The sequence below is a fragment of the Coregonus clupeaformis genome, chromosome 9 (genome assembly GCF_020615455.1).
Source record: "Coregonus clupeaformis isolate EN_2021a chromosome 9, ASM2061545v1, whole genome shotgun sequence".
In the NCBI taxonomy this organism is placed as follows: domain Eukaryota; kingdom Metazoa; phylum Chordata; class Actinopteri; order Salmoniformes; family Salmonidae; genus Coregonus; species Coregonus clupeaformis.
In genome coordinates this window covers 41,623,243-41,635,534 of record NC_059200.1, presented here as the reverse complement: position 1 = coordinate 41,635,534, position 12,292 = coordinate 41,623,243, and the positions used below count along the sequence as shown (strand labels likewise).

The 12,292-nt window shown below is 43.7% G+C and overlaps 1 protein-coding gene across 2 annotated transcripts in view; it reads left to right on the top strand.

Moving 5' to 3' along the window:
- LOC121573865 (malignant fibrous histiocytoma-amplified sequence 1 homolog) overlaps positions 1-12,292 on the top strand; it is a 29,721-nt gene that overhangs the window by 15,039 nt on the left and 2,390 nt on the right. The window lies entirely within an intron of this gene.

Sequence of the window (12,292 nt, the reverse complement as noted above, 5' to 3'; positions counted from 1 at the left end):
GATGAGTGACATATTTAAAGGGTAGCGGCCGTGCTGACAGCGTTCCCTAACCCCTCCCCATTTTTCAACTGGTCGTTCAGAACAGCACCGTTTCCGTTGAATTGAACGTTCCACTACGTTTTTTTGTACTGAGCGCAGCCCTGCTGTCTATTACTCAGCTCTGCATGAGGAATGATAAATGAATCCACTTTAAACCCAACCAGTGAGTGTACAGTGGGGAAAAAAGTATTTAGTCAGCCACCAATTGTGCAAGTTCTCCCACTTAAAAAGATGAGAGAGGCCTGTAATTTTCATCATAGGTACACGTCAACTATGACAGACAAAATGAGAAAAAGAAATCCAGAAAATCACATTGTAGGATTTTTTATGAATTTATTTGCAAAGTATGGTGGAAAATAAGTATTTGGTCAATAACAAAAGTTTCTCAATACTTTGTTATATACCCTTTGTTGGCAATGACACAGGTCAAACGTTTTCTGTAAGTCTTCACAAGGTTTTCACACACTGTTGCTGGTATTTTGGCCCATTCCTTCATGCAGATCTCTAGAGCAGTGATGTTTTGGGGCTGTCGCTGGGCAACACAGACTTTCAACTCCCTCCAAAGATTTTCTATGGGGTTGAGATCTGGAGACTCGCTAGGCCACTCCAGGACATTGAAATGCTTCTTACGAAGCCACTCCTTCGTTGCCCGGGCGGTGTGTTTGGGATCATTGTCATGCTGAAAGACCCAGCCACGTTTCATCTTCAATGCCCTTGCTGATGGACGGAGGTTTTCACTCAAAATCTCACGATACATGGCCCCATTCATTCTTTCCTTTACACGGATCAGTCGTCCTGGTCCCTTTGCAGAAAAACAGCCCCAAAGCATGATGTTTCCACCCCCAAAGCATGATGTTTCCACCCCCATGCTTCACAGTAGGTATGGTGTTCTTTGGATGCAACTCAGCGTTCTTTGTCCTCCAAACACGACGAGTTGAGTTTTTACCAAAAAGTTATATTTTGGTTTCATCTGACCATATGACATTCTCCCAATCCTCTTCTGGATCATCCAAATGCACTCTAGCAAACTTCAGACGGGCCTGGACATGTACTGGCTTAAGCAGGGGGACACGTCTGGCACTGCAGGATTTGAGTCCCTGGCGGCGTAGTGTGTTACTGATGGTAGGCTTTGTTACTTTGGTCCCAGCTCTCTGCAGGTCATTCACTAGATCCCCCTGTGTGGTTCTGGGATTTTTGCTCACCATTCTTGTGATCATTTTGACCCCACGGGGTGAGATCTTGCGTGGAGCCCCAGATCGAGGGAGATTATCAGTGGTCTTGTATGTCTTCCATTTCCTAATAATTGCTCCCACAGTTGATTTCTTCAAACCAAGCTGCTTACCTATTGCAGATTCAGTCTTCCCAGACTGGTGCAGGTCTACAATTTTGTTTCTGGTGTCCTTTGACAGCTCTTTGGTCTTGGCCATAGTGGAGTTTGGAGTGTGACTGTTTGAGGTTGTGGACAGGTGTCTTTTATACTGATAACAAGTTCAAACAGGTGCCATTAATACAGGTAACGAGTGGAGGACAGAGGAGCCTCTTAAAGAAGAAGTTACAGGTCTGTGAGAGCCAGAAATCTTGCTTGTTTGTAGGTGACCAAATACTTATTTTCCACCATAATTTGCAAATAAATTCATAAAAAATCCTACAATGTGATTTTCTGGATTTTTTTTCTCAATTTGTATGTCATAGTTGACGTGTACCTATGATGAAAATTACAGGCCTCTCATCTTTTTAAGTGGGAGAACTTGCACAATTGGTGGCTGACTAAATACTTTTTTTCCCCACTGTATATATTTATAGTATGTGGGTTGTTTATGTGGTAGGGGATGGGCTGCATTGCAGAGATGAGCAGGCTGTCTGTTTTAATGACCATAATAACTTAGCTACTACTGTTAGCTGCTAATTAATACACAGGGCTGTTCAGCAGCATTCCATCCACAGCCTGTTCAAGCCCCCTTCGGACAATGATCCCCTGGAGTGGTAACCCCCCAAGGAATGGACAGCTATTTTAGGAGCCCTTCTGTTTTATGAGCTCCTCTGTTGTTGGTTCTACTTTGGGTTTATTTTCACAATTGGTGGATATACAGTACATGACCAAAAGTATGTGGACACCTGCTTGTCGAACATCTCATTCCAAAATCATAGGCATTAATATGGAGTTGGTCCCCCCTTTGCTGCTATAACAGCCTCCACTCTTCTGGGAAGGCTTTCCACTAGATGTTGGAACATTGCTGCGGGGACTTGCTTCCATTCAGCCACGAGCATTAGTGAAGTTGGGCGATTAGGCCTGGCTCGCAATCTGCGTTCCAATTCATCCCAAAGGTGTTCGATGGGGTTGAGCTCAGGGCTCTGTGCAGGCCAGTCAAGTTCTTCTACACCGATCTCGACAAACCATTTCTGTATGGACCTCACTTTGTGCATGGGGGCATTGTCATGCTGAAACAGGAAAGGGCCTTTCCCAAACTGTTGGAAGCACAGAATCGTCTAGAATGTCATTGTATGCTGTATTGTTAAGATTTCCCTTCACTGGAACAAAGGGACCTAGCCCGAACCATGAAAAACAGCCCCAGGCAATTATTCCTCCTCCACCAAACTTTACAGTTGGCACTATGCATTGGGGCAGGTGGCGTTCTCCTGGCATCCGCCAAACCCAGATTCATCTGTCAGAATGTCAGATGGTGAAGCGTGATTCATCACTCTAGAGAACGCGTTTCCACTGCTCCAGAGTCCAATGGTGGCAAGCTTTACACCACTCCAGCCAACGCTTGGCATTGCGCATGGTAATCTTAGGCATGTGTGCAGCTGCTTGGCCATGGAAACCCATTTCATGAAGCTTCCGACGAACAGTTCTTGTGCTGACGTTGCTTCCGGAGTCAGTTTGGAAATCGGTAGTGAGTGTTGCAACCGAGGACAGACAATTTTTACACACTACGTGTTTCAGCACTTGGCGGTCCCGTTCTGTGAGCTTGTGTGGCCTACCACTTCGCGGCTCAGCCGTTGTTGCTCCTAGACGTTTCCACATCACAATAACAGCACTTACAGTTGACCGGGGCAGCTCTAGCAGGGCAGAAATTTGACGAACTGACTTGTTGGAAAGGTGGCATCTTATGACGGTGCTACGTTGAAAGTCACTGAGCTCTTCAGTAAGGCCAATCTACTGCCAATGTTTGTCTACGGAGATTGCATGGTTGTGTGCTCGATTTTATACACCTGTCAGCAACGGGTGTGGCTGAAATAGCCGAATCCACTAATTTGAAGGGGTGTCCACATACTTTTGTATATATAGTGTATATATGGTTTCTTTCATGTTTTGCCATATTAACATGTCATTAATGTGTATCCAATGCTCTAGCTGATGTTTTAGAGGATACTGGACTGCGTTCATTTGCAATATTTTGATATAGGCTACATTTGAATGTGAGCATTCATGATATTACCCTGAAGAAGGCACATTGATGCCGAAACGCTGGTGGTTTACTGGGAGCTTATATATAGTGTGCGACTTTATTTTTACAGAGTTTATGCAACACATTTTTAAACACCGGGAAAATGTGCTTTTCTGCTCGAGTGGACAATCATTGCATTAATTTAGGAGAGGGAATCTCTCTCTCTTTCTCTCGCTCGTTCTCCCATTTCTCTGGGGCAGACTGAGGCATATTTGATAGTCACGTCACATGGTGTATTTGCCTGCACGATACAGTCACCAGTTGGCAACGTTAAACCCATGTTTAGTCATTTTGTTGTTTGCGGTTCTGACCATGCTACAAGCCGATATACAGCACCCAGTGTTTAAACAGATATCCAAAAGTGCATTACTGTATATTATAAACTGGGTGGTTCGAGCCCTGAATGCTGATTTGGCTGACAGCCGTGGTATATGAGACAGTATACCACAGGTTTGACAAAACATGTATTTTTACTGTTGTAATTACATTGGTAACCAGTTTATAATAGCAATAAGGCACCTTGGGTGTTTGTGGTATATTGGTCATAGGGCTGTATCCAGGCACGCTTTGTGTCGTGCATAAGAACAGCCTTTAGCTGTGGTATATTGGCCACATACCACACCCCCTTGGACCTTATTGCTTAATTAGCATTCCTTTAGAAAAGCCCCAGGATTGTCTCAGTCCAAAATGAACATGATGGTAATTTGGGGGCTTATGTCATCCTTATCAGCCAGACCCATCAGGGTGAGTGGGCTGATTTAATGTGATTGGACAGCTTCAGTGAGAGGAGAGCATTGGGGCTGCTCTGCCTGCTGTGCTGCAGCAGGGTGATCATCTCATTATGCAGCAGATGTTAACATCTGGCCCTGCAGCAGATGTGCATGTGTACACGCACCACTGTCCGAGCAGATGAGCAGCAGCTGTCTCTGAGCACATACAAATGCAATGTACAAGGGAAAATATAATGTTCTTCTAGTAGTTCTTCTGTAGCCATCAGATGGATAGAAGAGTGAAGTAGTTCTTTTTTTTATTAATTTGATATCAACCCCAGCTCATTGCCTACCCTGGCTATGATAGGAGCCTGTCTGCAACACTCAGTTTCACTGATAGGAGTAAGGTTTATGATTTGGTCAATATTGCCTTTCTTTGGACTAAAGAATTAGTAAGTACTGATCTAGACTAGCCTAAGAAGGAAACTCTGATGTGTAATTCTCCCGCCCACTTTCTGGCGCTGTGCATTGTTCATAAACAAATATAGTCAGTTACCTCATCAGACGAATGATGAGCTCTTTGAGGTGGCGGTCCAATTTGACACAGCAACTAAAACTGGAAATCTTCGGTGTTACGTTTGCCGGCCAAGGAAAGCGAGTCCCAACACCCAAAGCCAATCAGATTGCAGAATTGTTAGCAGAGACAGAGTAGGTCTTGGCTGAGGCTACCCAGACCAACATGTACGCTCCACACCAGACGTTGTGTCACAGACAGGCTAGGAACAGAACAGGGCGTTTAGTGATCTAAAACCCTCATTATACAGTACGTGTAAGGTAATGACCCTGGTGATCAAAATGTGTGTTATGCAAAGTAGAAAGAATAATTAGGGGGCTGTGGTTTTCATTAAGACATTCTGTCTGGGCCTGGTCCTGGACCTTCTCACCAGTACAGTCCAGTACAGCGTGGGCAGAGTGTGTGTTCACTTTTCTCTGGCCATGTGTGTTGATCGTGACTAGTGTGGCCCGGGTGCTTCATGTGACATGCTTGGCCTTACTGATGTTTAACCCACTGTGGTGCTAATCCTCTGACCGAGCTGCTGGCCTCTGGTTGTGATCTCAGAGCATCTGCCTGTGCCCTCTGCCCAATGCATCCCTCTCGCTCACTGCTCACTCACTGCCCACACCAGGCACTGCTGCATGGGTGCTTCCCTGACTGGTGGCAACCCGAGCGCTGTGTCTTCTCTACTGTCCAAGATGTCTGATCTGTTTACTAGAAACTCAAAGGTCACTGTCTCAACAACACTCTAGTATTTAAACATCCTGAGTTCCTGATCTAACTGTACGAGTCACACTATCTACTTTACAGGAATAACCTGAACTGATCTGACTATGTACAGGCAACCTGAGCTCTGCTTTTCCTCACTTCTCTGTGAACGTGTCAAATGGTAGGCTGCTGATGAGGGACATGTGTGGGCCTGTTGAACTGCAGGACAGAGGACACTCCACCTGAAGAAGTGAAAGGGGCTCTTATGAACTGATTTGAGGTTGTTGAGATACAGGCTAGTCTTGTCTGTCCTGATAAATCACCCTGAAAATCTTTAGGCCCTATGCTGTACAACTGGATCCTGGACTTCCTGATGGGCCGCACCCATGTTATTTTTTCCCTCACTTATTGGTATTTTGACCAATCAGATCAGCTCTGAAAAAGCTCTGATGTGAAAAGATCCGATGTGATTGGTCAAAAGACCAATTAGTGGAAAAAAGTCAGAATTGGGCAGCCTTTCTAAACACAGGCTTATATATCTGTAGTTCATATATTTTCAAAAATACACAGGACGTGGAGAATCCCGTATGCATGTCGATTCCCTGTCAGATTATTCAGGCTGTTTTATTCAGGCTGTTTCAACAGAAAACTGCAGTCAGTCCTGTGTGACTATTAATGCACAGGAGCTGGTGTGTGTGTAGATGTGTGAGTGTGCATGCTTATGATGATTGGGCAGTAGGGGTTCTCTCACACACACAGCCCTTCCCATTGTGTGGCTATTGTGTGCTTTGCCAAGTACCTCAACTCCTCCACAGAGTTGAGCGCAGACTAGAGTAAAAAATAAAAAATGAATCCTTCGAGTCGCTATGCGTTGATACTTTAAAAATTATAATTCTTAAATAGCCTTTTTCCTTGTGTGGACCGTCAAAATGTCCCCAGTTGGCCGAATGTTTGGTTTATTTACTATTTTTGTGGGGACTTCTTGTCCTCACAAGTATAGTTAAACATGTCCCCCCCCACCACACACACACACAGACAGACAGACAGACAGACAGTTGGGAGAGGGGGCTGCAGGCTGTGTAGGCAGGCAGAGGTTGGTAGGGGTGTGTAGTATGTAATGTGGTTATGTTCTCCTTTGTGTGGACATGCCCTAAGAGCATAATAATTGATCAGTTTACTCTTATGGCATGTACATGTAATGCTGCAGTAGATGGGTGGGGCTGCCTGGGACATGTGTAGATGTGATCACGAGGACCATTATCCATGGGGTTGGGGATTAAACTGTGGAATTGGTTCCTGAAATCCCTTTGCTCTGACCTAAGCAGATTTCAGTATTATAATATTTTGTTCTTCGTCCAATCCCTCCTCTTCTGCCCTGCTTAGGCCTAAAGGTGATTATGAATATGGCTGTGACATGCTCAGTGTGTTTGTTCTCCGTGTGAACTTCTTTTTTATGTAGTTTATTTCATCCATGGCTGTTGAGTTAGCTGTAAAAAGTTCTCATCTCTCCCCTCATTCAGATGGAGTGTGGAGTGACAGGGCAGAAGGCAGCTAGCTGGCAGCCCTGTTTGCTTTAGGCCTGACCTGGGTACACTGCCAGCTTTGTCATGGCATTGGCAGCTACTGACAAAGGAACTGCCAATGAACAGCTGACAAGTAATTTCCCTGTGAATAACTTTGTATCGATCTTATCAAGAGCTCCTTTAAATATGTGAGTCTGTTTCAAACCCTAGTGTGATTTTGAGTTCTCAGCTACCATTGTGGAGAGAAGTGCGGCTGTGAAAAGAAGTGTGAAAAGAGGGAGGGAACCCCTCCTTTTTATTGGATAATGATGTAACCTATGGATGAGATGAGTAAGAGGAAATTAGTGTGTAAAGCAGGCGATGATGATTGAAACTTGGGGAAATGATGATGTTGTGAAGGAATGGAGGAGGTGGGACAAGGCCTGTAAAATCAGTCTGTTGATTGGATGCTGGGGGCCATTCCCTTTGCAGGGATGGGGGCTGACCATAAGTGACACATCTGATCTTCCTACAGAAACAACCTGTACAGAGAAAGACATATGAAAGTGAAAGTAATTCAGCCAGACACCCTCAGAAACAAGGCCCTTTTTGTGTGTGTTCACATGTCCCTCCTCTCCATCCCTCTCTGTGCGTGTATTGTCATCGATCATTGTCAATAGCGTTCTTTGAAATGAGCACTCTCCTACCTCCGACCCCCAACCCCTCTTCGCCCCTCTCCCTCTCCGACCATACTGCCTAAAGTCGGGAAACAAAAGAAGGGGAAGTGGAATGGAAGGGACTGAGGCCTTTGGAGTCCATTGTGAAAGGATCAGACGTAGACGTTCTCGGCTAAACTCCTGTGTTTTTCCAAACATGTTCAGCATCGTACTGGGACTTTCTTGGAGACAGGGAAAGGGCTCTTTTTATAGCAATTCTGGAGAAATATCAGTTTTCCTTTTATGGCGGCAGCGGTAGAGCTCTCTGGAGAATAAAATAGAGAAAAAGCAGAAATGGAGGGCCTGGCAGATCAAGCCCAGCAGGACAGGAATGTACAGGCTCATTATCCTACCTGCCTGCTGATGATGTTTCAGTGAGGAGGAGGAGTTGGGAGTTGAGATGAATTGCACATTCCTAGTACCTGATGTCAGGGTCAACTGATTCCCCTGTCCCGTCTGCATACTGCGTTACTAGCTTACACCCAGTCAGCAGTGATGAAGGTGAGACTAGTGTTCTCAGTCTGACTCTCTCTGACCCAGATGGAGGGAGAGGCAGAGATAACTGCCTGTGTGATTCAGCATCTGTGCTGCTTCCTGTAACAGACTCCCTCCCCCCTGTTTCCACACAGAGAGATCTGGTGCCAGCAACATTCTCAGGAAGGAACCACTAATACATCATGTCAGGACGTCCTGAATAGCAAACTGTAATGTTATACATTCTGACTGTATTGCAGTGTACAGCAACACTACAAGCAAAATACTGTAAGAATCACACCTATTTACCAGGACAAGAAATACCATGACAGGCACCGGTTTGAGTGTGTCAAGAACTGCAACGCTGCTGGGTTTTTCGCGCTCAACTGTTTCCTGTGTGTATCAAGAATAGTCCACCACCCAAAGGACATCCAGCCAACTTGACACAACTGTGGGAAGCATTGAAGTCAACATGGGCCAGCATCCCTGTGGAAAGACCCTGTGTAGAGTCCATGCCCCGACGAATTGAGGCTGTTCTGAGGGCAAAAGGGGGTGCACTCAGTGTAAACTATGTTGTTGAGTGTAGGGAATAAAATAAGTGTGAACTCAGTTCTTTCAGGACCAGGACAAATGGAAAAAGACAGAAAAAGAAATGGACACCGCTTGAAATGAATTAGATGTACAAAGACCAGAGCAAATATCAACCATGGTAACTAGCCATATCCTTGGTAACTAACTATCCACATTACCTTTCTGATAGGGTTGCTACGAGGGTTCTAGTTTTACAGCATGGTGACACTCAGACATAGTCACACAGACAGCCGAGGAGACAGTACTGGAGCTACATTCTGTTGATCCAGCAGGTCAGGAGGATATGAGGTTTCAGATAGTGAATCCAGGTCAATCTGTGTCTGTAGCAGATAAGCCCAGATCCTCATGGTGATGGGTCAATACAATATTAGTGAGCTCTCTAGGCAGATGCCTAACAAATAGGTTTTTAGTACCAATTAGGATTTGCTCAAAACAAGAGGGGTGCAGCAGTATTTAGCCAAGGAAAAGGGTTTAACATCGAGGCCTAATCCATTCCCATAGCTTAACCATAAAAAACATGTGAGCTCTGAACATGGTACAGGGGAGTATAGCTTGCACGGCAAAAGTAGCATGCAATGTTCTGTCTCTCTCTCCCTGTGCTCTGTTTTGTACCCTCTCTCTTTCTCTCTTTCTCTCTCTCTTTCTATAAAATATTGATTGGGTGTACCTTTCCAGCATGCAACAGAGATGTTATAATAAAACCCTTGCATAATGATAGATGTATTGACATAGTATTACTGAAGGGATTTAACTACTGTTGTCTCATTGCCTTCAAAACACTATGTGAGTACATGATCCAGTTGGTTACAGTAGCAGTGTGTGGTCAGAATGTCTGTACAGACAGTGAGTGGCTTTAGTATGTGCTCCATCTGATGGGTGTCGTCAAGTGCTGCACTGCATTACTGTCAGAGGTGGAGGCAGCCAGGCGGGATGAACGTAATGTTATTGAGTGACGGATGATGTAACAACCCATTGTTTCTGCCTGCCTCAATCGGACCAATACCCAGCATCACAAACAAACTCCCGCACAACATCCCATACCCTTTTAGTTGAGGACTGGCTGACAGCATTTGGAGGAACCCTGGCTGTGCCACTCAGGACTACTTTTAGAACTTGTTTCCTTCCACTAAGGATGCAGCAGAGGATGAAGGAATTGGGATGTTCAGTCATGCTGCACCTGCTCTGGTCCTGCTGTTGTTCTGAAATGGAGGGAAGAGGGCTTTCAGGGTTGCCCTATTGCCTGGGCCAAGTGAACTGAGCAGTCGCGCAAGTTGAGCCTGCTCTGAGATTGCAAAAAAACATAGTGGAAAAAAACACAGTGAAAACAACTAAACTGCAAAGAACTCCAGTAGTCTAAAACTGATCTCTCTGGTTCCTCCCCATTGTTTAAGTGAAAGACGGACAATTTTATGGCATTCATGGCAGTATGGCAAGTTGAGCCTGCTCTAATTTTCTTTACTGATAACAACCAAAATACGAAGAATTCCAGTTCTGATCTTTCTGGTTCCTCCCCTGTGTAGGTGAAAAGCAGGCAATATATGGCACTTCTGTGTGTAAATAGCACATTTATATTTTCGGGCAAGTTATCATAATCTTCGGGCAACCTAAAAATACTCCTAGTTTGCCCGATGGGCAAGTGTGCCTTTCAGACTTGAATGTCAATCCCTGAGATCCCTCAATTCAAACAAAACTACTTAAGGTATATGTGTAATAATTGTTAGTTATCAAGAAGATTAGTAAATCTAGGTACCAACAACTGAAGCCTGTTTGACATGTTGCTCGTTAGATATGAAGTGGTCCTTGATAGGGAATGAAGGCTAGGCATGTTTTTCTGGACATTCACACAACACGCTGTTTGTAGGGCTACAGCCTGTTAGTGAGACAGACTAGTGTTTTAGTTTTTCCCATAATTGGAAGGCCAGAGCATGTGACTTGCAGTTCCTTCTGAAAGTGTTCACACCCCTTTACTTTTTCCACATTTTGTTGTTACAAAGTGGGATTAAAATGGATTGAATTGTAACTTTTGGTCAACGATCTACACAAAATACTATGTAATGTCAAAGTGGATGACAAATTCTAACATTTTATTTAAAAAATAAATTTAGATAGATAAGGATTCACCTCCCTGAGACAATACATGTTAGAAACACCTTTTGGCAGCGATTATAGCTGTGAGTCTTTCTGGGTAAGTCTCTAAGAGCTTTGCACACCTGGATTGTACAATAGTTGCCCATTTAGGCTTTATAAAATTCTTCAAGCTCTGTCAAGTTGGTTGTTGATCATTGCTAGAAAGCAATTTTCAAGTTTTGCCATAGATTTTCAATCCGATTTAATTCAAAACTGTAACTAGGCCACTCAGGAACATTCAATGTCATCTTCGTAAGCAACTTCAGTGTAGATTTGGCCTTGTTTAGGTTGTTATCCTGCTGAAAGGTGAATTTGTCTCCCAGTGTCTGTTGGAAAGCAGACTGAACCAGGTTTTCTTCTGTGCTTAGCTGTATTCCAAGGACAGGGGGGATCTCCCTTGCCGATGATGAGCATACCCATAACATGATGCAGTCACATCTATGCTTAAAAATATGAAGAGTGGTACTCAGTGATGTGTTGTGTTTGCCCCAAACATAATAATTTGTATTCCGGACAAAAGGTACACTTTGCCACACTTTTTGCAGTATTACTTGTTGCAAACAGGATAAAAAATAAAAAATTAAACCAGGATGCATGTTCTGGAAAAAAATTATTCTGTACAAACTTCCTTTTTTTTCACTCAGTCATTTAGGTTAGTATTGTGGAGTAACTACAATGTTGTTGGTCCATTCTCATTTTTCTATTAAAATCAGCGTTGGCCTCATGGTGAAATCCCTGAGCAGTTTCCTTCCTCTCCGGAAACTGAGTTAGGGAGGACGCCGGTATCTTTGTAGTGACTGGGTGTATTGATACACCAGCCAAGGCCTAATTAATAATGTCACCATGCTTTAAGGGATCAGAGTCTGCTTATTATTATTATTATTTAATTTCTTTACACATCTACTGATCTTTGTGGTTGAATCTGTGCTTGAAATCCACTACTCGATTGAGGGACATTACAGATAATTGTATGTGTGGGGTACAGAGATGGGGTAGTCATTAACACAGAATGAGTCCATGGAACTTATTATGTGATTTGTAAAGCAAATGTTTTATTCCTGAACTTATTTAGTCTTGCCATAACAAAGGAGTTGAATACTTATTGACTCAAGACATTTCAGCTTTTAATTTTTTATTAATTTGTAAAATGTTTTACAAACAAAATTCCACTTTGACATCATGGGGTATTGTGTGTAGATCAGTGACACAATCTTGATTTTAATAAATAATAAATTCAGGCTGTAACACAACAACATTTGGAAAAAGTAAAGGTGTGAGAATACTTTCTGAAGTAACTCTACTGCTGAGGTGTCTGCCTGTTCTGTGCTGGTAGTCAGGAAACGGTCTTGAGTACAGAAAATTGTATGATTAACACACACATAAGCTCTTTCTCTCACTTACACACACATTCCCCAACAAC